This window comes from Bubalus bubalis, chromosome 20, assembly GCF_019923935.1.
Source record: "Bubalus bubalis isolate 160015118507 breed Murrah chromosome 20, NDDB_SH_1, whole genome shotgun sequence".
In the NCBI taxonomy this organism is placed as follows: domain Eukaryota; kingdom Metazoa; phylum Chordata; class Mammalia; order Artiodactyla; family Bovidae; genus Bubalus; species Bubalus bubalis.
In genome coordinates, this window is record NC_059176.1 from 7,074,117 (window position 1) to 7,100,646 (window position 26,530).

Below are 26,530 nucleotides of genomic sequence, written 5' to 3' on the forward strand. Positions count from 1 at the left end.
GACCTCTCCCTTGGCTCCACCCTCAGGCAGCTGCCGACATACTGTACTTTCAGTCACTTTCCTGATTTGTGACTGTTTTCTTTCATTCACCGTACTTCTGAGATTCATCTCCATCAATGAATGGGGAATCGCATTACTTTTCATGTCTGAGTTGGATTCCATTCTATGGATATGCCACGATTGGTTTACTCATTCACCACTAATGGATCTCAGAGTTGCTTCCAGGTCTTAGCTATGACAAATGAAACTGCTCTAAACATTCTGTTTTTATATGGACATATCCTTTCCTTTCTCTTGGGTAACATATGTCTAGGTCATGTGATAGATATGTAGTTAACATTTTTTAAGATTTATATTTTAGAAACATTTATTATGATGATATCGGGATGTTCTTTTTTTTTTTTTTTCTGGCTATGTGGCATGTGGGAGCCCAGTTCCCCTACCAGGGATCAGACCCCAGCGACTCTGTAACACCTGTGAAGTCCCTGTGCATGTATGTGTTCAGTTGCTCAGTCGTGTCTGACTCTTTGTTATCTCCTAGACTGTAATCCACCAGGGCCCTCTATCCATGGTATTTTCCAGGCAAGAATGCTGAAGTGGGCTGGCATTTCCTTCTCCAGGAGATCTTCTCAACCCAGGGGTCTACCATGCATCTCTTGCATCTCCTGCATTGGCAGGCAGGTTCTTTACCACTAGTGCCTCCTGGGAAGCCCAACCACGTGAGTGAGCTTTACTGAGTCCTCCTCCAGCTTGAGGCCTATGACTTGGCCAACAGCTCAGATTCAGCCTTATAAGAGCCCCTCTCCTAACAGTTCAGTTAGAAACACTAACTGAAACCACCCACCCTAACCAGGCAAGATAGTAGCCACTCACATGAGTTATCTTGACAACAAGAGGTCCTGTTAATGACCTCAGAGCTAACAAGCTACTACAATCCAGAAGAATTCAGGAAAAGTGAAAAAGAGACAGGAGACATGAGTCCATATGCCCTACCAACCTCCCAGAATCCTCCTCACTGGAGTCCATCTTGGCTGAGTGATGTGTGCACCCCCAGGAAGGACACTGAGTCAGAATGATTGGCCAGAGACAACCTGGAAACTAATCTCATCACCATGAAGCCTGAGACTGCGAGCCACAAGCAGAACAGTCCTCCTGCAGCCTTGCCTTACTGCTCTCGGCCCAGATGTCCCTTCGCAATTAAGTCTCTTGTTTTGTCAGAACGTATGTTTCCTTGGACAATTCTCTTCTGAGTGTTAGACAAGAGCCCACTCTCAAATCCTTAAAGGGGTCCCCCTTCCTGCCACAGAACATCCAGTTAAGTGTGCATGATTCCTGACCCTCAGAAATTATGCATGCGTGCATGCTTAGCTGCTTCAGTTGTGTCCAACTCTTTGTGACCCCATGGACTGCAGCCCACCAGCTTCCTCTGTCCATGGGATTCTCCAGGCAAGGATACTAGAGTGGGTTGCCCTGCCCTCCTCCAAGATCTTCCCGACGTGGGGATCAAACTCTCTTCTACCCGCATCTCCTGCATTGCAGGAGGATTCTTTACCTGTTGAGTCACCTGGGAAGCGCCATGAGATAATAAATGTTGTTTCAAACTAAGTTTTGGATCAATTGCTATTGTGACTGTGAAGAACAAATACAGAATCGTTCCCCTTTTGGGTACATATATTAGACTGATTGAAGTCATTCTACAGCTCATTAACACTTGCTTCAATTTTTTTCCCCACCATTTTTCTCTGTGTTTCATTTTAGAAGCTGTGTATTGCTTCGCTTCAAATTTAGTCATATTATCTTCTGAAGTAACTAATCTTTTATTAATCCCACTCAGTACATTTTCTGATTTAGACATTATAGTTTTATATCATCTTTTTTTTTTTAAAGTTAAACCCCTTGTTTGAGGTATAGTTGACATATTAAAAATTGTGTATATATATACTTTGCACAACTCAATACATTTGGAAATACCTATGCATCCATATCCTTAACAACTATGACCACAATCTGTGCTGTATCTATATCAATCACCTTTAAAATTTTCCTTTTCCTCTAATTATTATTATTATTATTTTAAATTTATAATAGAAGCACTTAATATAAGATCTATCTTCTTAGCAATATTTTAAGTACACCATATAGTACTATTAACTATGGAACCATGCTATCAAGAACATCTCTAAGAATTATTCATCTTGCACAACTGAAGCTTTGTTTCCTAAATTGAAGGGTAGATAGACATTGTAATTTTCACCTCTAGAAGTTTGATCTGGTCTTCTTCTTCTATCATATCTTCTGTGTCTCTACTGACCTTTTTGAATATGAAGAATGTAGTTTTAATAGCTGTTTTAATGTCCTCATCTACTAATTCTGTTATGCATGTAATTTTTGTGGTGAGTTTTGATGAATTAGTTTTTCTCATTATCACTTATATTTTCCTGCTTTTTTACATGCCTAGTCATTTTTTATTGAATTCTAGACATTGTGAATTTAGCTTTGTTGGGTATTGGATATTTTTGTATTTGAATAATTATTTTTAAACTTTGTTTTAGGACTTGGTTAAGTTACTTGAGAAAAGTTTGAGTCTTGAGCTTTATCAAGTTGGATTCAGAGCAGTGCTTAGTCTAGAGCTAATTTCCCCAGTTTTCCCTGATGACTCAGATGGTAAAGAATTCACCTGCAGTGTGCAAGACCTGGGTTCAGTCCCTGGGTTTGAAGATCCCCCAGAGGAGAGCATGGCAACCCACTCCAGTATTCTTACCTGGAGAATCCCCAGGGACAGAGGAGCCTGGCGGGCTACAATCTATGGGGTAGCAAAGAGTCAGACACAGCTGAGAGACTAAGCACCTGCTGAGGTAAAACTGTTCTGAATTTCTAACTAATGCTCTGTGAATTACGAGTGTTCCACTCTGGCTGATAGAAACAGAAACTATCCCCATAAGTTCCAAGAATTGGTCCGTCTAATCCTTTTGGATGTTTCTTTCCCTAGTCTTCTGTAGCTTCCTCACATGGCTATACTCTGGTCAAGGTTAGAAAGAGACCCTTCTCAGAATTTGTCTCTCTTTGTAGTTCTTACCTTTCTACTATTGAGACCTGAAAACCCTAGAATCTTGGCCCCCTGGCCTCCCAGCTCAACTACTTCAACTCAGGAAGACCCTTGGGTTCTGCCTCAACCCCATGTTCTTAAAACTCTGACCTGTAAATGCGTAAATCTCAGGGTTTACATTATTATTATTGTTGTTGCTGTTGTTAATGTATTTTTGGTCACACAGCATGTGGGATCTTAATTCTCTGACCAGGGATTGAACCTACATCCCCTGCATTGGAAGTGTGGGGTCTTAACCATTGGACCACCAGGAAGGTACCAGGGTTCACCTTATTTATTGCCCATAGTTCAGGGGGTCCCTGCTTTTTTTTTTTTTTTTTTTTTTTTGCCTCATGTTAATGTGCTTGAAAGTATTGTTTCATGTATTTTGTCTTTTTTTCTTTTCAGTTTTTTCATATGAGAAAATTAAATATGGTCTGTGTTATCCATGTTGTCAGGGAGTGGAGGTCTTTCCATGTGGTTTTTGAAGGATCTCTAACTGATGCATGCAGCAGAGACTAAGATGGTTAGGCTGGAGGCTGGACATCTTTGGAAGAATATTGGAAAGACTTCACAGGGGTGGGAGGGTTTTCATTAGGGTGGGAAAGTGAGAATAGAGAAGACTAAAGGGAATCTGGAGATGGTAGGAAGCTAGAACTCTTTTCTATGGTTGAATTTGTTAAACCATGAGTGAGAAGTCAAAAGGGATTCTGAGACTTCTGACCTCATGACCTGGTGAGTCAGCCCCAGGTTAGGCAGGATTCTCAAGGAACTCCTCCAGTTTCTTTCTGGGACAAGCCATCAGTTCAGTTCAGTTCATTCACTCAGTCGTATCTGACTCTTTGTGACCCCATAGACTGCAGCATGCTAGGCCTACCTGTCCATCATCAACTCCCAGAGTTTACTCAAACTCATGTCTGTGATGCCATCCAACCATCTCATCCCCTGTTGTCCCCCTCTCTTCCCACCTTCAATATTTCCCAACATCAGGGTCTTTTCAAATGAGTCAGTTCTTTGCATCAGGTGGCCAAAGTATTGGAGTTTCAGCTTCAGCATCAGTCCTTCCAGTGAATATTCAGGACTGATTTTCTTTGGGATGAGTTTGATCTCCTTGCTGTCCAAGGGACTCTCAAGAGTCTTCTTCAATGCCACAGTTCAAAAGCATCAATTCTTTGGCCCTCAGCTTGCAACCCACTCCAGTATTCTTGCCTGTTGAATCCCATGGATTGAGGAGCCTGGTGGGCTACAGTCCATGGGGTAGCAAAGAGTCAGACACGACTGAGCGACTTAATTTTCAACTAACTTTCTTTATAGTCCAACTCTCATATCCATACATAACTACTGGAAAAACCATAGCTTTGACAAGATGGACCTTTGTGGGCAAAATAATGTCTCTTCTTTTTAATATGCTGTCTAGGTTGGTCATAACTTTTCTTCCAAGGAACAAGCATCTTTTAATTTCATGGCTGCAGCCATACACTTCACTATTATTCTCCCATCTGCTTCCTAATCATGCCATGGAACATAATAAGGAAATGCTTTAAACTGGTATTGGAATGTGGTAAAGACATGAAGTCCTAAATGAATATTATCTCAAGTGGAAAAAAAAAAAATGCACCCTTAACAATAGAGCTAATCAACACAGTCCCCTCCAAGAATTTAACAAGAATCTCTCTGTTTCTAGATAACCACTTCATCTTGACCATTGTTGGGGATTTTTTTGTTCCATAATTCATGTTCTTCTGCTATTATTCTTTCCAGAGACTTAATCTTATTTAAATTAAAAAATCACACACCTTATTAATTAAAACACCAGATGAGAGCAATTGATAATTCATGCAAAGGAAAGCAAACATCTTTTCTATAAATATTTCACCTCTTGATTCTTTAGGTGCTTATTATTTAAGCTTTGGGAAACCACTTTATGCTCTAATTCAAAGCTGTAATTAATAATAACCACTTACATGTGCATAGCAGTTCACAGTATAGAAAGCTCTGCTTTTTTTTCCCTTTATTTAATTTCATCTTCTTAACCATCCCATGAAGTGAGAAGGGCAAGGATTAATCATCTCCCACATTATGAAAGAGGAAACCAAGGTTGTTCGAGGTGAAACACTTCGCCCAGGGTCACACAGAAGCCAACTCAGCACCAGACTCCAAACTCAGGAGTCCAATCATTCTATCACATCCTACACTTTTCTCACAACTGAAGAAGGAATGTCTTTTTCCTTTTTTTCCCCAATCGGAATCTAGCTCTTGACATAACTCTCTGCTGCTGAAGCAGGTGAGAGGAATCTCTAACAACAGGAGAGTTTAGGGAAAGAAAACACTGCTTCTTTCAGATTCTGTGAATGACGGTTTGATGGCTACATCAATACAGCTTCAAAATCAAGGAGAAGAGTCAAACCATCTTGTCTTATGTGTTATTTGGTGTCATGAGAGGCAAATAAGAATGAATACATCTCAGTAGGTCTTGAATTAATTTTTGGTATAAAAGTCAGTCAATCTGGCTTTGATTCTATAAAAAATAATGTAGTTTTATTTGAAATAGCAAGACAATTTTTTTTCTTACTTTTAACACTTACCTTCAATTTACTCTTTACCAAGTGGTCCTAGAGAGTTTCTGAAATCAGCCAGGCTGATGGAGATTTTGAATTCAGACTCCAGACCCAACTCAGGCTCCAGTTCAACTCCCAAAACCTTTCCTTTCAACTAATGCCACAGAGAGCCCCTCTCTTCTGGACCACCTAAACCAAAGTCTCAAGACACTGGACCTAAAGTCCAATTGTTTTTCATGGAGTGGACACAGCTTTGTTCTTTACTAGGCATGGTGGACACAGTTCTTTACCAAGCATGCTGTGCTATTGCATCGTGACCAGGTATAGATTTGGAATCTGATGAATCTGCAATTGGATCCTTGTATGACTCTGGGTGCATTATATGCCCAATTTTAGTCTCAGTCATTTTATGATGAAAAAGTCTTCAATAACCATTAAATGAGATGTTGTATGTATAACTCAAATCCCAGGGCCTGGTGTATGCAGCCTTTGCATGGTGTTACAGTCAAACAAATACTTTTCAGTATCTAATCGGTAGCTAAAATTACTTCACATCTTATTTATCCTCTTGGAAGGAAACGTCAGAGAAAGAGGAAGAATGCATAATGAATACACATCAGATATCTAAAAATTCCCCCTTTCCCATCCCTGTCACATTGAAAATTCACCAATATCTAATTCTTAACATCTTCACTCTCCTGCTTGCGATTCCAAATGTAACCCACACATTTGTGACAAAGTGAAAGTCTCTCAGTCATGTCCGACTCTTTGCAACCCCATGTACTATACAGTCCATGGAATTCTCCAGGCCATAATACTGGAGTGGGTAGCCTTTCCCTTCTCCAAGGGATCTTCCCAACCCAAGGATCAAACCCAGGTCTCCCACTCGCAGGCAGATTCTTTACCAGCCTGAGCCACAAGGGAAGCCCAAGAACAATGGAGTGGATAGCCCATCCCTTCTCCAGAGGATCTTCCTGACCCAGGAATTGAACCGGGGTCACAGAGTCAGACATGACTGAACAACTGAACTGAACTCCTGCATTGCAGGCATATTCTTTACCAGCTGAGCCACCAGGGAAGCATATCCCACACAGCTTATCTGTCTCTTTCTTTATCAGATCTGTATTACATGGATCTTTAAAACTTTTATTAACTGTATTGCATGGTCTTTCTAACTTTTCCCATTTTCTCTCATTTTTGCCAAATTCTTCCCAACAGAGAATGGTCCTTGATGTGACCTGGCATTCGGGGAACTTTCTTGTTTGGAAGTCAGAGGAACAGATAAGATGGTGATTATTCATTCATCAATAACTTTGGTTCAAGAGCATACTTATTTCTGACTGTATCCCACATGACAGATACCTGACACCTGACACAGTGCTTAGCACATGGCTGGAACTCCACACTGTGCATGTCTGTTTAACATAACCTCAGGCAAAGCGGTGATGATAGCTCTCAGCATGTGTATTCCCCATCTCCCCAAGTAGAAGACAAGCTTCTGGAAATCTGGAACCATGCTTTATAGCTTATTAAATTCCTAGAACCAAAAACCATTCTTTGGTAAGTGTAGGCAGTCCGTAAAGGGGTCATTCATTCAATATAATGACCTGTCACATTCATCCCTATGACAAAAACATTAAGCTAGTCTCTTAAGATTTAATATGAAAAAGATACATTCACTACATTTAAGGGTCTTATAGGCTTATGGAAAGAACAAGTACAAAAAATAAAAGTGAAGCACCAGGTCACTTCTACCAGGTTGGCACAGCCATCCTTGATCATCCATGAGTGCTGACTGCTAAGAGCTCACAGCTTCATGCTTCTCAAGGAAATGAGCATGGCCAATGGATCTGCCATGCCCAATGAGGCCTAGGTTAGACCTCGTCTCCCTTGTCAATTAGGACGTGGCCTGTAGCCAATGAATGACTAAGAGGGGGCATAAAAGCCTTGCATCTGACTTCATGGCAGGACAATTCATGCTCCAAAGTTCCCCCATGAGCTCAAGCTAAGACTAGACGGCACCTAAAGTCTAGACTTCAGGCTCAGGCTAAGACTAGACTTTAGGTAAAATCTAGTCTTCAGCTAAACACTAGACTTCACATTGGCTTCTCGGTTGCTATCTTTATAGTTGTAACCTGGGAATTCTCCCTTCCAGATCAGCCCTGGGATTTCTTTGGAAGGAATGATGCTAAAGCTGAAACTTCAGTACTTTGGCCACCTCATGTGAAGAGTTGACTCATTGGAAAAGACTGATGCTGGGAGGGATTGGGGGCAGGAGGAGAAGGGGACGACAGAGGATGAGATGGCTGGATGGCATCACTGACTTGATGGACGTGAGTCTGAGTGAACTCCGGGAGTTGGTGATGGACAGGGAGGCCTGGCGTGCTGCGATTCATGGGGTCGCAAAGAGTCGGACATGACTGAGCGACTGAACTGAACTGAACTTACGCTCTGAAACTAAGAAAACTAACTTAATACACACTGCTCTAATATAACTCAGACAAACCTAGATAACATATTAGAAAGCAGAGACATCACTTTGCTGACAAAGGTCTCTATAGTATCGTCAAAGCTATGGTTTTTCCAGTAGTCATGTATGGATATGAGAGTTGGACCATAATGAAGGCTGAGCACTAAAGAATTGATGCTTTTGAACTGTGGTGCTGGAGAAGACTCTTGAGAGTCCCTTGAACTGCAAGGAGATCAAATCAATCACTCCTAAAGGAAATCAACCCTGAATATTCATTGGAAGGACTGAAGCTGAAGCTCCAATACTTTGTCCACCTGGTGTGAAGAACTGACTCATTGGAAAAGATCTTAATGATAGGAAAGATCAAAAACAAAAGGAGAAGGCAGAGACAGAGGATGAGATGGTTAGACAGCATCACCAACTCAGTGGACATAAGTCTGAGCAAACTGTGGGAGATAGCAGAGGACAGAGGAGTTGGGCATGTTACAGTCCATGTGGTAATGAAGCATCAGACACAACTTAGTGACTGAACAATAATATCTCAAGGTATGGTGGGCAGGGAAGAGTGAGGAATACTACTTAGAATATTTAGGAAGTTTTACTTAGCAGGGGACTCACATTTCATTGTGAAGGACACATCGAAATGCGGTTGGTGAGCAAGGGGTGATGTATACAGAATCTCTATTGGAACATCATGTGCATAATAACTGTTAAAAAAAGAATTTCTGCCCCTCCTTTTTCAGTATAGACAAATAAATTATAGCAATTAAATCATTAAGAACATTGCCAAGTTTCATTGCCTGGAGCTCGAGGAGCCTGATAGAAACTTGAAGGAGGGTGAGGTCCCTGAGGGGTTGGCATGCAGTGATTTTGCTGGTGTACATGGAGATCCAAAAGAGGTTTTCAATCAGAAGGATGATAGTGGGTCTGTGCTTGAAAAGATAATTCTGGTGGCAGGGGAAAGGTAGATTGGAGCCCTAAGACAGGGGATCAGACAGACAGTCATTGAAACAGTCGAGACAAAAGAAGCTTCAGAGATAGAGATGATCGCTTAACAGGATGGAGGCTTTAGACTTTGGGATGTATTCAAGAGGTTTTTAAAAGAATGGCTCTTCAGTATGAAGTGACCAATAGAGAGGGAGCCAGAAGCCTCTAGAACAGTGAATAACAATATTCTGGCATCTTGCAGTGACAAAAATATTAAATCTGAACATTGATTACTCCATTAACTCTATTGGTAAAAAAAGACAATTCTAATGATTGGTGCCACCCAAGTAAAACATACATTATCCTCTTATTTGAAACCCCCTGTGTAATTTAAGACATCACCGCTGTATTTAAAAGAATGCATTATTGCGAGTACTAGGAGAAGGTCAGCATTCATTAGCAACCCTACAATAATAGCCAACAAGTTGTGAAGAGTGAGCCTGTGATTGAGGAAAACAATTTCAGTTAGAAAATAGACTCTCATTTCTAACTCTTGCAAGGTTACAACAGCAACCAGAAAATGAAAACACATTTTACTTTTCAAATTTATGAAAAAAGCCCTCACTACTCACTGTCGGTCTAGCTAGGAAAACATTTTCAACCGATGTCACCTTTTCTTCTCTGAAGTTAAATAAAGGCAGCTACCAAGAAGCAAGAAGAGATTGTGATAATTTCTTTCTAAAATGGAAATGAAAATTAAGTTGTTGGAGAAGATTTAAATTTTAGTGTAGAAATCAAAACAGATGGATCTTTATGTTATCGCTGTGTGTGTGTGTTTGTTGTCTGAACTGGCTGTGTGTGTGTGCGTGCGTGTGTGTTTGTGCTCTGAACTGGACGTGCCTGTGGTCAGAACTGTGAGTATGTATGTGTTTTTCTGAGACTGTTGAGGTGAAGTACCATATTCAACATGGGCTTCCCAGGTGGCTCAGTGTAGAGAAGCCGCCTGCCAATGCTAGAGATGTGGGTTTGATCCCTGGATCAGGAAGATCCCCTGGAGAAGGAAATGGCAACCCACTCCAGTATTCTTGCTTGAGAAATTTCAGGGACAGAGGAGCCGGGTGAGTTACAGTTCATGGGGCCACAAAGAGTCAGACACGACTGAGCTACTGAGCACCCAGCACAGTCTCTTTTCTAGGCTAGCCTAGGCAGCATATTCAATGCAACACCTTTTTCTGTTTTCATCTGTTACTATGCATTCACACACTTGGTTTCCTCTGCCTTTCTTTACCCTGTTGGATAAATATTAGAAAGTCATTTTAACATTTTTTAAATTGAAGTATGCTTGATTTACAATGGTGTGTTAATTTCTGCTGTACAGCAAATTTATTCATATATATATATATATATTCTTTTTATAGTCTTTTCCATACAGTTCCTCTTGCTATCCAGCAGGACTTTGTGTCCATCCATTCTATATGTGAGAGTTGGCCTCTGCTAATCCCAAACTCCCAGGGTTAACCCTCACACACCCTCCCTTTGGCAATCGCAAGTTTGTTCTTTAAACTGAGCCTCAGAAATATTGGGTAACATTCGAGATCGCTGACCTAATAATAGAGCAAAGAGCACTGGGGCTGGGGCTGTGTGGGGGACAGACTTGGACGAGCTCGCCTCATTGTGCAAGTACGTACACCCAGCAAGGGACAGAGAAGGGATGTGAACTCAGGTCGGCCGATTCTAAAAGCGTCTCCCTCTCTATTACTTGGTAGTTCCACCTCTCACACACTAGGATGGAGGGGTCCTCTATAGGATGGTGTAGTGGTCCCCCAATTTTGCACATTTGGGATCACCGGAGGCACTTCCACAAACGCTAATGCCTGGGTCCCACCCCGGGACCTGGTGAATTAATTGGTCAGGGGTGTGCCTTTGGCTTTGAAAATTTTCAGGTTCCCCAGGTGATTCTCAGATAAGCCTGGGAGTCACTGATGTTGTGGTAAAGAGCAAGTTCCCTGAAATCATAGTCCTGGGTTCAAATCCCAGATCCTAGCCTCACTGTTTGACCTTGAGCAAGATGTTTGACTATCCCCTGTCAGTTTCTCCTTTGTACCTACTCCATAAGGCTGTTATGAAGATTAAATGAGTTAGAAGGTATAAAGCATTTGAAAGTGTTTACATTATTACTTCATAAAAGCAGCAATAAATTAACAATAACAAAAAAAATGGCTAAAAAATTAGCCACAAAAAATTAGCTAATTTTTTATGCCTGGGTATACAGGAGGATGGATTTGTTTAAAAAGTCCACCAATACAGAAGAGGCCACCAAGTCCTCCACCAGAGATGTAAGAAGGCCTTATGGTGCTCCCTGAGAAACCCACCTTGTGAAGGTTTTATTGCTAGTGAAATAGAGGTCCATAGAGGTTAAATGACTTGCCCAAAGCTGCACAGCAATGATAGCACCATTGGGGAGGGGTAGGTCTCAGGGTTCCTTGCTTCCTTTATGAAGCCAATTCTGCTTTAAGGTGGCTGCTCTTGGAGTCAGTAGGGTGGGACTCATGCAGGTGGGAGTTGGTGATTCCAAGTAGATCCTCAGAGGCCCCTGGACAACCCGTCTGACCTGCAGTGACTCCGAGTCCTACCCTCTTGAGGGACAAGTCTCAGTCGACCAGCCAGATTGGCACTTGTCATTTCTTTTCTGTGTGTCTCTTTGACGTGCCCTGGCTGGTGGAGAGAACGTCCCTTTAAAGAGCCTCTGAATTGGAATCATCGCAAATGGGTCTGATTTGCCTTTCAGCACTTTGAAGGGAGAAGTTTTCTCTCGTGTACCAAAGCAATCAGCCCAGCCCCTCTGCCAAGGAGGAGTCTCCTGGCTTTGTGCAGCCACAAACTCTAATCGCGGAGGAGTTACTTGATGCCTTCTTTCTGCATTTGCATCTTCAAAGGTTGTGCAACTGGAACACATCTTTTCAGACAAAATCCTTGGGAAAATGTTGGCTTTTGTGTCGAAAGAGCCAGTAGTGGGAATGGTGAAAAAAGTGCTTTATGGAATGAAACAGACATGGGTTGTGTGCTGATGCATGACACACGGAGCCATCACTTTGCTGCGCCTTAATTTCCTTATCTTTAAAGTGGGGATAACGCCTGTGTTCTGCAGCCATGAGTTCATATCTGATGATGCATGTATCAGATTATTAGTACAAAGATCTACGCCTACCAGATAATTAGGAAATAGAGCTTCTCTCAGCTCTGAGATTTCATGTGGAGGGGATGGAGTCAATTAATCAGTGCATTAGAAAAAATTCCCAGTTTTCTGCAAAGCAACCATGGGCTGTGAAAGCTATGTCAGGCAGCACCCCTCCCCTCAAGGGGTTTGGACTTTAGTTGGAGAGAAGAAATTAACACAGTGTGTGCTAGTTGATGAGGTAGAGAAGGTGGATTACTTGGGTGAGGCTGAAGATTGTTACAGGTGGCCATCTGGGTTATAAAGCAGGTCGCAAGCTAGCAATTTCCAAGCGATTTCAGGCCTCTAGACAAGTTTATTTTTAATAAAGAAAACAATGAAATATGAAAACAATCTGTGGGGAGACTCTGGTCAGGGAATTGATCACTGCAATTGATTGCTGCCTGTGCAGAGATGAGGTGAACCCAGCATCACGGGCTCAGCCCAAGGGACTCAGGACTTAACAGGGAAGATGGCAGGAAGTGTGTTCTGGGAAGAGGAGCTGGTAAGAGGGGAAGGCCATCGAGGATGGAGAGCAAGGGCAGATGGAAGCAGCCGAGCATTCCTGGAAACTCAGGGAGGCGGGTAGACTGGAGATAGAGCAAGGAGAAGGAACTGGTTTGGAAGTTGCAGAGCAGAGTGACTGGTAAGAAGGGCCTTGAATGTCATGTGGAAGAGTTTCTATTTTCTCCTGTGAGTGATCAGGGGCCTCCCCTCTAAGGGGACTTAGAAATAGAGGAGATACACAACAAGGCTAGAGATTCAGTTTCGAAGCAGCCACATTGACAGGTGTTCAGCCAGGAGGACGAGCCCCATGTTATGGGAGAGGACACAGCAGACACCTTGAAGTCCAGGCTTCTCTTGAGAGGTAGCTGGCCTGTTCCCCCTACCCCTGGTTGTTTAGATCTATGTAGTATCTGTCTGCAGGCTTCCCAGATGGCTCAGCGGTAAAGAATTTGCCTGCAATACAGGAAATGCAGGTTTGATCCCTGAAGATGCTCTGGAGAATGCAATGGCCACCCACTCCCGTATTCTTACCTGGAGAATCCCATGGACAGCCTGACAGAATATAGTCCGTGGGGTCGCAAGACGAGTCGGGTACGATTGAGTGACTGAACAACAACATGCATTGAACAATATCAGTTCAGTAGCTCAGTTGTGTCCGACTTGTTGCGACCCCATGAAAAGCAGCACGCCAGGCCTCTCTGTCCATCACCAACTCCCGGAGTCCACCCAAACCCATGTCCATTGTGTCAGTGATGCCATCCAACCATCTCACCCTCTGTCGTGCCCCTCTCCTCCTGCCCTCAATCTTTCCCAGCACCAGGGTATCTTCAAATGAGTCAGGTCTTTGCGTCAGGTGGCCAAAGTATTGGAGTTTCAGCTTCAACATCAGTCCTTCCAATGAACACCCAGGACTGATCTCCAATAAACACATTGCAAAATATTGCCTTTCAGGGTTGCTTGAGTTTTGATGTGGAGAGAAAATCTATTGTTTCAGGTGAGACTGATTAAGGTGTTTCCAACCCCCAATGCTTTGTAGAAAGTATTGCTTCAGTGACACAAAGCCTTGTGGATTCTGGAGTTTGGACTGAATGTTTCTAGAGGTGTCAGCTAGGTGGAAAGGAAGTCCTTCCTGTGAGAGAGATGAAACATGGTCCTGGGGACCCTCATCCAGATTGAGGGACCCCAGCATGGTGAGGAGATGGTAAATACTCATTGAATGAATAAAGGAAAGGACAATTGAATAAAAGAATGACTGATTTCAGCTCCCAATGATATGTGGGGTGGAAAAGGAAATTAAAACAAATATATGCTGGGGAGTCATTTTGTTTTGCTTTAATAGCCCTTTTTAAACAGCATTCATGAGCCAATGTTACTCTATCCTTGACACTAGGGAACAGGCCCTGACAGCCTCCTGTCTGGGGTACCTCTCTTCTCACCATGATGGCCATTTATTTAAACTGGTTTCTCTGTGTTCACACATGGATAGCTGTGACTCTGTACGGCTGTCCACTTACAAGCACATCTCCATGTGCTTTCAGGAGATTAGATTATTTTTGTCCTTTAGCAAAGGAAAAAACAGAGGCTCAGAAAAGTGGTATTCCATGTCAAAGGTCAAGTTTTGAGCCCAGCTCTGATGGCCCCAGAACCGTTACTCTTTGGGCCACTGACGTCAGCCGTCAGAGGAACCCTTCCATGTGCTGCCCACAGGCAGTGTGCTCTGCTTTGACTCTAGAGAAGATGAAATCCTGTCCATTCTGGAAGGGGATGCTGCGAAGATGAAAACACACAATGGAGGAAGGCAACAGGCCACCTGCATCATTCAATATGGTAGCCACCAGCCACTCATGGTCCTTTGAACCTAAGCTTAAATTAGTTAAAATTAAATAAAATTAGAAATTTCAGTTCCTCCATCCCACTGGCTGCATTTCAAGTGCTTGGTCACCACATGTGGCTGCCAGATTGGACACAGTAGATACAGAACTCTTCCATCATCGTAGAAAGTTCTGTTGGACAGCGGGGCAGCTAGACTGTAAAGCAATGTACCAGAGTGAGGGCTAGCTTATATTACGCAGGATAGGGACTCTTCACTGCTTTCCTTTTTGTGCACTGACTTGAAGTCCCGGAGGCTTTCTACCATTGCTCCCCAAGCATGCTAAATTTTAACTTGGCCACAAATCTCTTTTGCAGATTCTGATGATTCTGTGCAGCAGAAGTCTCTCAAACAGTCTGCAAATACAGTCTGGGCTTTGGCTTCATTCAAGATCAAACCAAAGCTGACCATCAAGGACTCTTTTGTACGTCATAGAAGGTCTTTAATGGAAGTGAACTTAGGTGTTCTAATCTCCACTTGGGAGAAGGATGTTGACAAAATCATCTCATTATGGGACTGTCACTGGAAACTTTGTCAAGCCCATTTGCTGTGTTCTTTTCATGAGAACACTTTGGAGAAATTTATCTTAGACTGGAATTCTCCTGAGTGACTCTATGTTTTTCCTCTCTGAACACTATAGACATTACAACTGGTTGTCTTTTCCTTCTTTGCTTTAGTTGCTAGGAAACTCAATTTCCAATTTCATCTTGACAATCATGAAGGGTGTTCTGGCACCTGATGTTGTCTTCTCTTCTGTATCTGTTCCACCAGTCTATTCTCAGTTTTCTCTCATTGTGATTTTAGTCTGCTCTTCATCTTAGTCTTCATCCATTGTACGATAGGGTTTTCTGTTACTGTTGTTCTGTTGGTTTTACATGGCTTCTTCAACACATCTGGCTGGTGTCCAGAACTAAGGAGATGGGCCATGAGATATAAATGGCTGAGCCTCTTGGGGAAGCAGAGGTAAGGGGCAAGGGATGGCCCAGCTTCTCTCTTGTGGCCTGGGAGGTCCCCCAAGACCGAGACCATTCCTTCAGAATCACATCACCTTTGCCCCTGAATTTGGCCTTGACATGTGACCGGGTTGTACCGAGAAGAAGGAGGGCAGCTTGTCTGGGCACATTCATGCTTCTGGGCTCTGATTGGGGATGGCCCCGCCTGTCCGCACTCCTGATGGTAATTGGGAACATCAGAGGTGACTCACAGGCGCCTTTGGCCTCTCTTTACAGGGAGAGGCTTTCCCAGAACACGCGTGTCCCACCACCCTAACCCCTCCTTGCTGGGACTGAAAGTCCTAACTATGTAAGGGTCAGTAAGGGTCACCCCTGTCTCTGAGCTTCCCAGTTTCAGGAGCTGATTTACTTCGGCTGTCAATTATTCATTTTCCCCTTGGGAGGAGGCTTTTGTGAGACCTTGGTCAGCAGTGTCTAGCTAGCTGGAGGGCGTGCCCTACCTGTGGGCCAAGCCAGGCAGCTCAGTGCTTCTGGAAAGAAAGCAAGTCCTGGCCCAGTGGAGACAGCACGTTGCAACTTACATATGCTTCCACTTGGCTTGTATCAGAGTTTGATTTAATTTTTACCTGATGCTTCACCTATTACAATGAGACATAAAAAAGGAATTTGCAGCTGCCTGCTTATCAGTAAAAGATCAACTGTTTCTGTAATTAATATGGAAGATAACAATTTAAAATAATGAAACACCCATAATATGCTTAGGGGAAGCAGCTTGTTGCTATAATTAGAATGAGAATCAAATTGTTCTGATGGCAAACACATCATTTATTGAACTGAAGCTACTCTATGAATGGAAGTAAATAGCACAGCAGGAAAAAAAAATAAACAAGCAAGAGACACATTTTATAAACCTCCAGGCCCGAGGAAGAGCTCAGAAGCGTCCAGGGATGGAGTTTAACAGGACTGGACGCTTCAGCACCATCATGCACCGCACCACCCAAGCACCTTCGTGGTGTGCATTTAGTGCCCTTCGAAGCCCTTGAGATTTTTCTAAAGTACAGCTCTGATGTCACCCCTTGATCAATGCCCTTCACTAGAAGGTTAAATATGAAAAAAATGTATATCTCCAAGTACATGCACACACATACGTGCATATACACACATCATACACACTCCAATTTCAACTTATGCTTCCCTTTGCAGTTTCTGTTTTAAAGAATCCACAATGTATATTGTTTTTATAATTAATTAAAAAAGTTGTTGCTTCCCCCCCACACACCAAAAAAAAAGGCTCTCCATTTTTCAAAGGCTTGAGTCCAGGTTCCCTGGGTGGTCAGCTCCACCTCCTTCACCAGTGCCAGCCCCTGAACTGCAGCCTCCTGGGCAAGGCCTGGGCCTCTGACTTTCCTGCGTCTTCTGGACCTGATGTCTTTCCTTCTGCCGGTCTCTTGGCCTGTGACTTTCTCTCCTTCCCTTGCTTGTCTGGAAGGCTCTCACTTAGCTGTAAAGACCGAGTGCAAATGTCTTCTTCTCTTAGCGGTCTCCTGACGCCAGCCCTCTACTCTGGGGGCACGATTAGTTGCTTTCTTCTCTGAGGTTTCACAACACTTCCCACAAAGTGTATCAGTGCCTTATATGGCTTTATATAGTTACTTGCAGTCATGTCTTCTTCTTTCAACACATGTGAATGTGTGCGTGTGTGTGTGTGTGTATGTGTTTATATGCCTGGCACATAGTAGGTATAAATGTTTACTAAGATGGTGTTAGATGAATTTGGGTGAGCAAGGACACATTTTGGGTTCATTAGACATGTTAAGTTATTTTTAAAGTTCTGCGGTTTGAGTAAAATTTGAAAAGCATTTTGCCAAGTATGTTTCTCCCTATTTTGTAAAGCCCATATGTCTATTAAGGGGGGAAAAGCCATATGGTTCTGATTTCTTTACTCATAGATCAGCATTTCAGCTTTTAGGATATCTGATGTTCAAGATGCTGCCTGTACTGTGCGCATCAGTCCCTCTTTCTGAATATGTTTTTCTTTGAACTGAGGAGATCAACTTTCCCCCAAACAGAAACTTAACCCTCAACAGTGTAGAAGGAATTTTCAGCTCTTCATCTGTGAGAACTGGGAGATGCTTTATCAAATGAAAACCAGTTTCTGCCTTGTGCAAAGAGAGTGATGGTCACCCTTAAATAGAATCCCTAGGACCAAGAGGAAGGCTTCCCTGTTAGCTCAGTCAGTAAAGAATCTGCCTGCAGTGTAGGAGACCCGGCTTTGATCCCTGGTTCGGAAGATATCATGGAGAAGGAAATGGCAACCCACTCTAGTATTCTTGCTGGTAAAATCCCATGGACAGAAGAGCCTGGTGGGCTATAGTCCTTGGGATTGCAAGAGTCGGCCCGACTTAGTGACTAAACCAACCAAGACCAAGAGGAGCCAAAGTACGTGACAATTCAAGTTGGGTCATGTAGGCTTATTTCTGGTGTGACTGAAGGAAATCCAGGTGCACTGAGAAGATATTAATCAAATGAATTGATGAGTTAATAAACACATGAAGGAATGAAAGCAGTCTACAGGTGGGTGATGTCATAAACACCAGTTTCAAAATTAGAAAACCCTCTGATAATGATCCCCCTATTGAAAGACAGGATTCATAATCTATCTTCAAGTTTTAATGAAGATTTAATGAAGACCTATTTTTTGAGTGAAGTTTGCCAAACTTTTAGTCATTATTCTAATGCCTTTGTGATATTGGCCATATAGATATATTTTGTGTTACCACTTCACATTTTTTTTTCCTAAATGTATTTATCTTTATTTGCTAAAATTCATAAACAAAGATATTTACAAAAGAAACAGTTTATTACTGTTGTTTAAGGAAAAATGATATTCCTTACTATATAGTAGCTCCTTATTTTGGAAAAGAAGAGATACTTATTCTTATTACTTTTTTTCTAATTATGAATCTGTTAACAGCTAAAATCATCTCACCTATCATTGATGATATCTAGCTTTGAAAGCACTCAAAGAGTCTATCTAGGAGCATTCTCTAAAATGGATGGCTGCATAAGTGTTTAAAACAACTATATTACTGTGTTACTGGAAAGATTATTATGATGGCTGTCAGACACTATGCCTCAAGATCCAGCCAAAGCATTTTGCTAAATGTGCAGTTACAGAGAAGTGACTTAACTGTTGTCAGCTACAGGGTCCTCACCTGAGAAACGAGAAGTGAGTTCTTTCAGAATGTGGGGCAAAATGATGAAAGGAGTTTATTCCTTTTCCTGATCATTTGTGCTTTTCCAGCCCTTCCTCTGTGGGATGCCAACACATAGATGACAAGTGAAACATGGTGTCAGCTATGTCAGAGCAGCTAATTCTCTGGACATCTGCCACCACCCTTGTCCTCATGCAATTTCTTACACAATGACTCATCAGATAATTTATCAGCTCCATGGAGTGGGCATGGCCATGACGAGGATTCCCATTTTTAAAGTGAAGCAACTGAAGCTTCAGGGAGATCCTATTCCCAAGGCTTTGGGGCTCACACAAGGCTGAGTCAGTTCTAGAAGGAGCCAGGGCTTTCTAACTCTTGCTGGTAAAGGCTACTTGAGCTTGTGCTGCTGAATAGATAGCAAGTATGATGGTAGAGCAGGTCAACAAAATTAATGAGAGATGAGACATTGCTGAGAAAGAACAAGGTGTAAGATCCTCAAAAGATCCCCTCCCTTTGTCTTTCTGTTTAAGTAGAGCTCCTAGAGGACACAGCCCAGAAGGCCTGTTTGTGACTTCACAGGCTGTCTTTTGAACCTGGGAAATTTAACAAATGGATTACTAAAATGGAATGTGTCAGGTCTTAAGATAGTTTCTGGAGAAACAGAAATAATTCATGGAGAGTTTATAGTCTGGTGGGGGAAACACACTGATCAGAAAATGTACTAGAACAAGTAAGCAAATTAAAATAAAAATGTTAAGGTCATGACTGAAATAAAGCTATGAGCAATGTAACCTGGGAGAAGGGGGAAAGCAGCAATTTTATTTTCTATTTTTAGTTACTCATTTATTTGGCTGCACTGAGTCTTACTTGGGCTTCCCAGGTGGCACTAGTGGTAAGCAACCTGCCTGCCACTGCAGGAAATGTAAGAGAGTCAGGCTCGATCCCTGGGTCAGAAAGATTCCCTGGAGTAGGAAATGGCACCCCACATCAGTATTCTGCCTGAAAAATCCCACGGAGAGAGGAGTCTGGCAGTCTACAGTCCATGGGTCACAAAGAGTTGGACAAGACTGAGCAACTGAGTACGCAATATGCAAGGGTCTTAGTTGCGGCATGCAAACTCTTAGCTGTGGCATGTGGGATCTAGTTCTCTGATCTGGGATCGAACCTGGGACCCATGCTGTGGGAGCAGAGTCTTAGCTACCCCACCAAGGAAGTTCCAGCTGCAATTATTTGTGTTAAAAAGTATGACTATGCTGCATTTTCAGTGCTGGATAATGAGTTCAGGTCCCCAAACTCTATTTTCTCTTTGACTTTAAGAGAAGTAACTTACAAAGAAATCTATCTTATTACTCTCCCTCCCTGTGAGTCACGGGCCGGTCATTTCCCAATCAGAATCTCTTTCAGTAGGTTTCTAAAACTTTTGCAGTGCAACTTGTGCCTGTATCAGGCAGGGTTTGAGAAGTCCCCTAGTATTTTTTTTTCAGCAGACACTGGAAAAGTCTCAACAATTCAAGTTACTACTGTGAAACAGAATCTTAAACTTGGCAATGAGAAGCAGAAGAATTCATTTTTAGATTTTAAAAATAAAAATGTCCATCTTCAAGTCAACACATTCCCTTGTTTTGGCATCTCAAACCATCTTTTAAAAAAGAGAGAAATTTTCACCTTACCTTTGCATCTAAAAATGAGATTAAAAAAAAAAAAATCCTCATTACTAAACTCTTGCATGATTTACTTCAACAGGCAAACCTTTAAATTCCTTATACACAGACTTGACAGCCATGACTGGTGGGGTGTGGGGTCCACCAGCTAGGACAGAATTGGAGATTAAACAAGAGAGGGAAGGGCCAAAATAAAGTGGAAGCCAACTGGTGTGTATTTCAAGCAGCCTCAACAGAAGGAGCTGAAAACAGAAGAGAAAACCCTTGAACACTTGGTCAATGATTGGGAGTACTTACTAATCTGCTAATCATCTCTGCAAGTAGAAATGGGTTCTTTACTTTAAAATTTTTTAAAAAAACTTCTTATTTTGTATTGGGGTATAGCTGATTAAAGAGGTAGGAAAACCAGACCACCTTACCTCCCTCCTGAGATATTTGTATGCGGGTCAAGAAGTATCAGTTAAAACTGGACATGGAACAACAGACTGGTTCCAAATTGGGAAAGGAGTACATCAAGGCTATATATTGTCATCCTGCTTATTTAACTTATCAGCAGAGTATATCAGGCAAAATGCTGGGCTGGATGAAACACAATCTGAAATCAAGATTGCTGGGAGAAATAACAATAACCTCAGATATGCAGATGATACCACCCTTATGGCAGAAAGTAAAGAGGAAATGAAGAGCCTCTTGATGAAAGTGAAAGAGGAGAGTGAAAAAACTGGCTTGAAACTCAATATTCAAAAAAACAAAGATCATGGCACTTCATGCAAATAGATGGCGAAGCAATGGAAACAGTGACAACTTTATTTTCTTGGGCTCCAAAATCACTGCAGATGGTAACTACATCCATGAAATTAAAAGTCTCTTGCTCCTTGGAAGAAAGATTATGACAAACCTAGATAACATATTAAAAAGCAGAGATATTACTTTGCTGACAAAGGTCTGTCTAGTCAAAGCTATGATTTTTCCAGTAGTTGTGCATGGATGTGAGTTGGACCATAAAGAAAGCTGAGTGCTGAAGAATTGTTGCTTTTGAACTGTGTGTTGGAGAAGACTCTTGAGAGTCCCCTGGACTTCAAGTAGATCCAACCAGTCCATCCTAAAGGAAATCAGTCCTGAATATTCATTGGAAGGACAGATGTTGAAGCTGAAACTCCAAAACTTTGGCCACCTGATGTGAAGATCTGACTCATTTGACCCTGATGCTGGGAAAGATTGAAGGCAGGAGGAGAATGGGAAGACAGGGGATGAAGTGGTTGGATGGCATCACTGACTCAATGGACATGAGCTTGAACAAGCTCAGGGAGATGGTGAAGAACAAGGAAACCTGGCGTGTTGCAGTCCATGGGGTCGCAAAGAGTAGGACATAATTGTGACTGAATAACAACAACAATATATGAAACATAGCTTCTTCATCCATTCTTCAGTCAATGGATATTTAGGTTGCTTTCATGTCTTAGCTGGGAAAGACTGATGCTGAAGCTGAAGCTCCAATATTTTGGACCTAATGCAAAGAGTCAGCTCATTATAAAAGACCCTGATGCTGGAAAAGATTGAAGGCAGGAGGAGAAGGGGGTGACAGAGGATGAGTTAGTGGGATGGCATCATTGACATGAGTTTGAACAAACTCCAGAAGATAGTGAAAGACAAGGAAACCTGGTATGCTGCAATCGATGAGGTTGCAAAAAGTCAGACATGACTTAACAACTGAACAACATGTCTTGACTACTGTAAACAGCACTGCAGTGCACACTGGGGTATATGGGTCCTTTCGGATCATGTTTTTCTTCAGATAGATGGAAAATATCCCTTTTTAAAATAGCTTCACACTTCTCGTAAGTAGAACTACTTGATCTAGGAACTAAATTTCCATAAGCTTTATCTTTTTGTTCTTGGTTTGTTTCATTTCCCAACACTGGAGAGTGTCTGCAATTTTGTTACAGAGATATGAGCGATGAATTCTACCACCAGGAACTGTGCAGAAGTTCCCCAGGCTCTCTGTGCTCACTTCCCTCATTTATAAAGCAGGGATGGAAATAATATCTCTTTCGAAGAGCTGTGTGATGGCTAATTGTTGTCACTCAGTTGCCAAGTCATGTCCAACTCTTTGTGACTCCATGGACTGCAGCACACCAGGCTCCCGTTTGTCCTCCACCATCTCCTGGAGTTTGCTCGAATTCATGTTCTTTGAGTCAGGAGACATATTTAACATGATACTTAGACCATTTTAAATATGCAAAAAATGTTACCTACTATTTCCTGATAGTGATGGACAGTAGCCCTCCATTCCTGCCAATCCCCGCGCCAAAACTGTGTAACATCAGTTTGATTGCATCCATTTTTCAGGTGAAAATAACTGGCTAAAATGTAAAGCTAATCTTTTTCTAAGGCATGCCCAGAAATTTGTAGAACTTAAAATTTAAATGAAATCTATATGACCCGATTTCAAAGACCAGTTTTACCACTATCTTATCCTGCTTAATGGAGAAGGCAATGGCACCCCACTCCAGTACTCTTGCCTGGAAAATCCCATAGATGGAGGAGCCAGGTAGGCTGCAGTCCATGGGGTTGCTGAGGGTCGGACACGACTGAGCGACTTCACTTTCACTTTTCACTTTTCACTTTCATGCATTGGAGAAGGAAATGGCAACCCACTCCAGTGTTCTTGCCTGGAGAATCCCAGGGACGGGGGAGCCTGATGAGCTGCCATCTACCGGGTCACACAGAGTCGGACATGACTGAAGTGACTTAGCAGCAGTATCTTGCTTAACTTGCAAAGGATTTTTGGGTCTGTTAGGCTACTCCATTGTTTGGTTTGAAAGATGAAAAACTCAGTCATTCAACTTTCTGTTTTGACTCTACAAAGTGCAAATATCATTTATTTTTAATTTTTTTTGCTAGTTATTGGACTAAGTATTACAAGTGATGATGACCATTTGTTGAGAGCACCCCATGTGAGAGAATCTGAAACAGCATCCCTGACAGAAACAAATAGCAGGTGTTATCATGCCTGTCTTACTGTTAGGTCTTACTGTTAAGTGGTGGAACCAGAAAGAAAATCTCAGTCTGTTGGTTTGAAAAGTGCGGGCTCTTTCAAACAATTAGCTTTTTATAGTTTGTTTAAAGTCTAGAAGCAATGGGTCCATAAATTCTCTTCTAGTTCCCTGGAAAGCAACCAGGATTCTGTAAATAAGAATTGGTCGCATATAAAGAAGAAAGAACTTTTATGAGCTTGAATGTACTTCTTAAACAGTGAGAAATGTCATTTATGATGCAATTAGAGGAGCTAATTTCATTATAAAATGATACAGTGTCTTTGAAATACTGTTTTCGTTTCCTTTGGGTATGTGCCCAGCTGGATTACATGGTAGATCTGTTCTCAATTTTTTGAGGAACCTCCATCCTATTTTCAGTAGTGGTTGGGCCACATTACCTTCCCACCAACAGTGTGTAAGCGCTCCTTTTTTTCACAACATCCTCACCAACACCTGTTTTATCTTGTCTTGACAGCCCTGATAGCCATTCTGAGGGATGTGAGGTGATGCATAGTTGTGGCTTCGATTTGCCTTTCCCCGATAATCAGTGATGCTGAGCGTTATTTCACGTGCCTGTTGGTCATTTTGTCCTCCTCTTTGGGAAAATGTCTATTTAGTCCTTCAGTCCACTGTTTAAATCCAAAAATTTTTATTAAGTTGTATGAGTCCTTTATGTACTTTTAATAATAACCCCTTACTTGATATATGGTTCAGTTCAGTTCAGTCGCTCAGTTGTGTCTGACTCTTTGTGACCCCATGGGCTGCAGCATGCCAGGCTTCCCTGTCTGTCACCAACTCCTGGAACTTACTCAAATTCTTGTCCATCGAGTTGGTGATGCAATCCAACCATCTCATCCTCTGTCGTCCCCTTCTCCTCCAGCCTTCCATCTTTCCCAGCATCAGGGTCTTTTCAAATAAGTCAGTTCTTTGCATCAGGTGGCCAAAGGATTGGAGTTTTAGCTTCAGCATTAGTCCTTCCAATGAATATTCAGGACTGATTTCCTTTAGGATGGACTGGTTTGATCTCCTTGCAGTCCAAGGGACTAGTACTCGAGGCCAGATGGTAGCTTTTTCTTTTCTCCAGCAGATCTTCCCTACCCAGAAATTGAACCAGGGTCTTGTGCTTTACAGGTGGATTCTTTACCAACTGAGCTATCAGGGAAGCCCCCTGATATATGGTATCAATTTATAATTCTGTAGGTTGTCATTTCATTTTGTTAGTTGTTTCTTTTGCTGTGAAGAAACTTTTGAGTTTTGCTTTTGTTGTTTGTGTTTTGGTATCATATCCAAAAAAGTCATTGCCAAGACCAATATTGAGGAGCTTCTTTCCGATGTTTTCTTGTAGTTTCATGGTGAAAACTGAGTGTTAGTCACTCAGTCGTGTCTGACTCTGTGACCCCACGGACTGTAGCCCACCAGGCTTCTCTCCCATGGAATTCTCCAGGCAAGAATACTGGAGTGGGTTGCCGTTTCCTTCTCCAGGGGATCTTTCTGAACCAGGGATTGAATCTGGGTGTCCTGAATTGCAGGCAGATTCTTTCTTTTTTTAAAAAAAGAAATTATTTATTTATTTTAATCGGAGGATAATTGCTTTACAATATTGTGGTGGTTTTTGCTATACATCAGGATGAATTGGCCATAGGTATACACGTGTACCTTCCATCCTAAACCCCCCTCCCCACCCTATCCCTTCAGGTTGTCTCAGCACCAGCTTTGGGTGCCCTGCATCACACATCAAACTCTCACTGGTTTTCTGTTTTACAGATGGTAAAGTTTATGTTTCAATGCTATTCTCTCAAGTCATCTCACCCTCTTCTTTCCCATTTAGTCCAAAAGTCTGTTCTTTACATCTGTTTCTCCTTTGCTGCCTTGCACCTACTTTGGCCTCCTGATGTGAAGAACTGACTCATTTGAAAAGACCCTGATGCTGGGAAAGATTGAAAGCGGGAGGAGAAAGGGATGACAGAGGATGAGACGGATGGATGGCGTCACCGACTTGATGGACATGAGTTTGAGTAAGCTCTGGGAGCTGGTGATGGAGAGGGAAGCCTGGTGTGGTGCAGTCCCTGAGGTTGCAAAGAGTTGGACATGACTGAGGAACTGAACTGAACTGAACTGACATGGGATCGTTGGTGCCATCGTTGTAGATTCCAAATATTCATTAATATACAGTATTTGTCTTTCTCTTTCTGACTTACTTCACTCTGTATAATAGGCTCTAGGTTCATCCACCTTATCAGAACTGACTCAAATGCACCCCTTTTTATAGCTGAGTAATATTCCATTGCTTATATGTACCACAAGTTCCTTATCTGTTCATCTGTCAATGGACATCTAGGTTGCTCCCATGTCAAACCGCTATGGAGAGCACTATGGAGATTCCTTAAAAAACCAAGAATAAAGCTACCGTACGACTCAGCAATCCCACTACTGGGCTTATACTCTGAGGAAGCCAGAATTGAAAAGCACTCATGTATGCCAGTATTCATTCCAGGCAGATTCTTTACCACCTGAGCCACCTATTTTTTCTTCTAGTTTCATTGTATCAGGTCTTATATTTGTCTCTGATCCATTTCAAGTTAGTTTGCATGAGTGGTGTGAGATAGGGGTCTAGCTTCATTGTTCTGCATGTGTCTCTCCAGTCTATCCAACACCACTTATTGAAGAGAATATCCACTATCACAGCATTATTCACAATGAACAAGATATGAAAATAATCTAAATGCCCATGGATCCATCAATACAGGAATGGGTAGAAAAAATGATGTGGTTCATGTTGACAATGGAATATTTCTCAGCCATGAGGAAGGAGGATAGCCTGTCATTTGTGACCACATGGAATCCATCAGAGAAAGATAATTATTATATGATATAGCTTATATGTAAAATATTAAAGGCTTAATTGGTAAAAATAAGACAGTAAAATGGTAGCTACCAGGGACTAGGGAGCTAGGAAGATATAATTGATGTTGCTTATTGGTATAAACTTGCAATGTGTAGTAATAAACCATAGTGATATAATGCATAATATA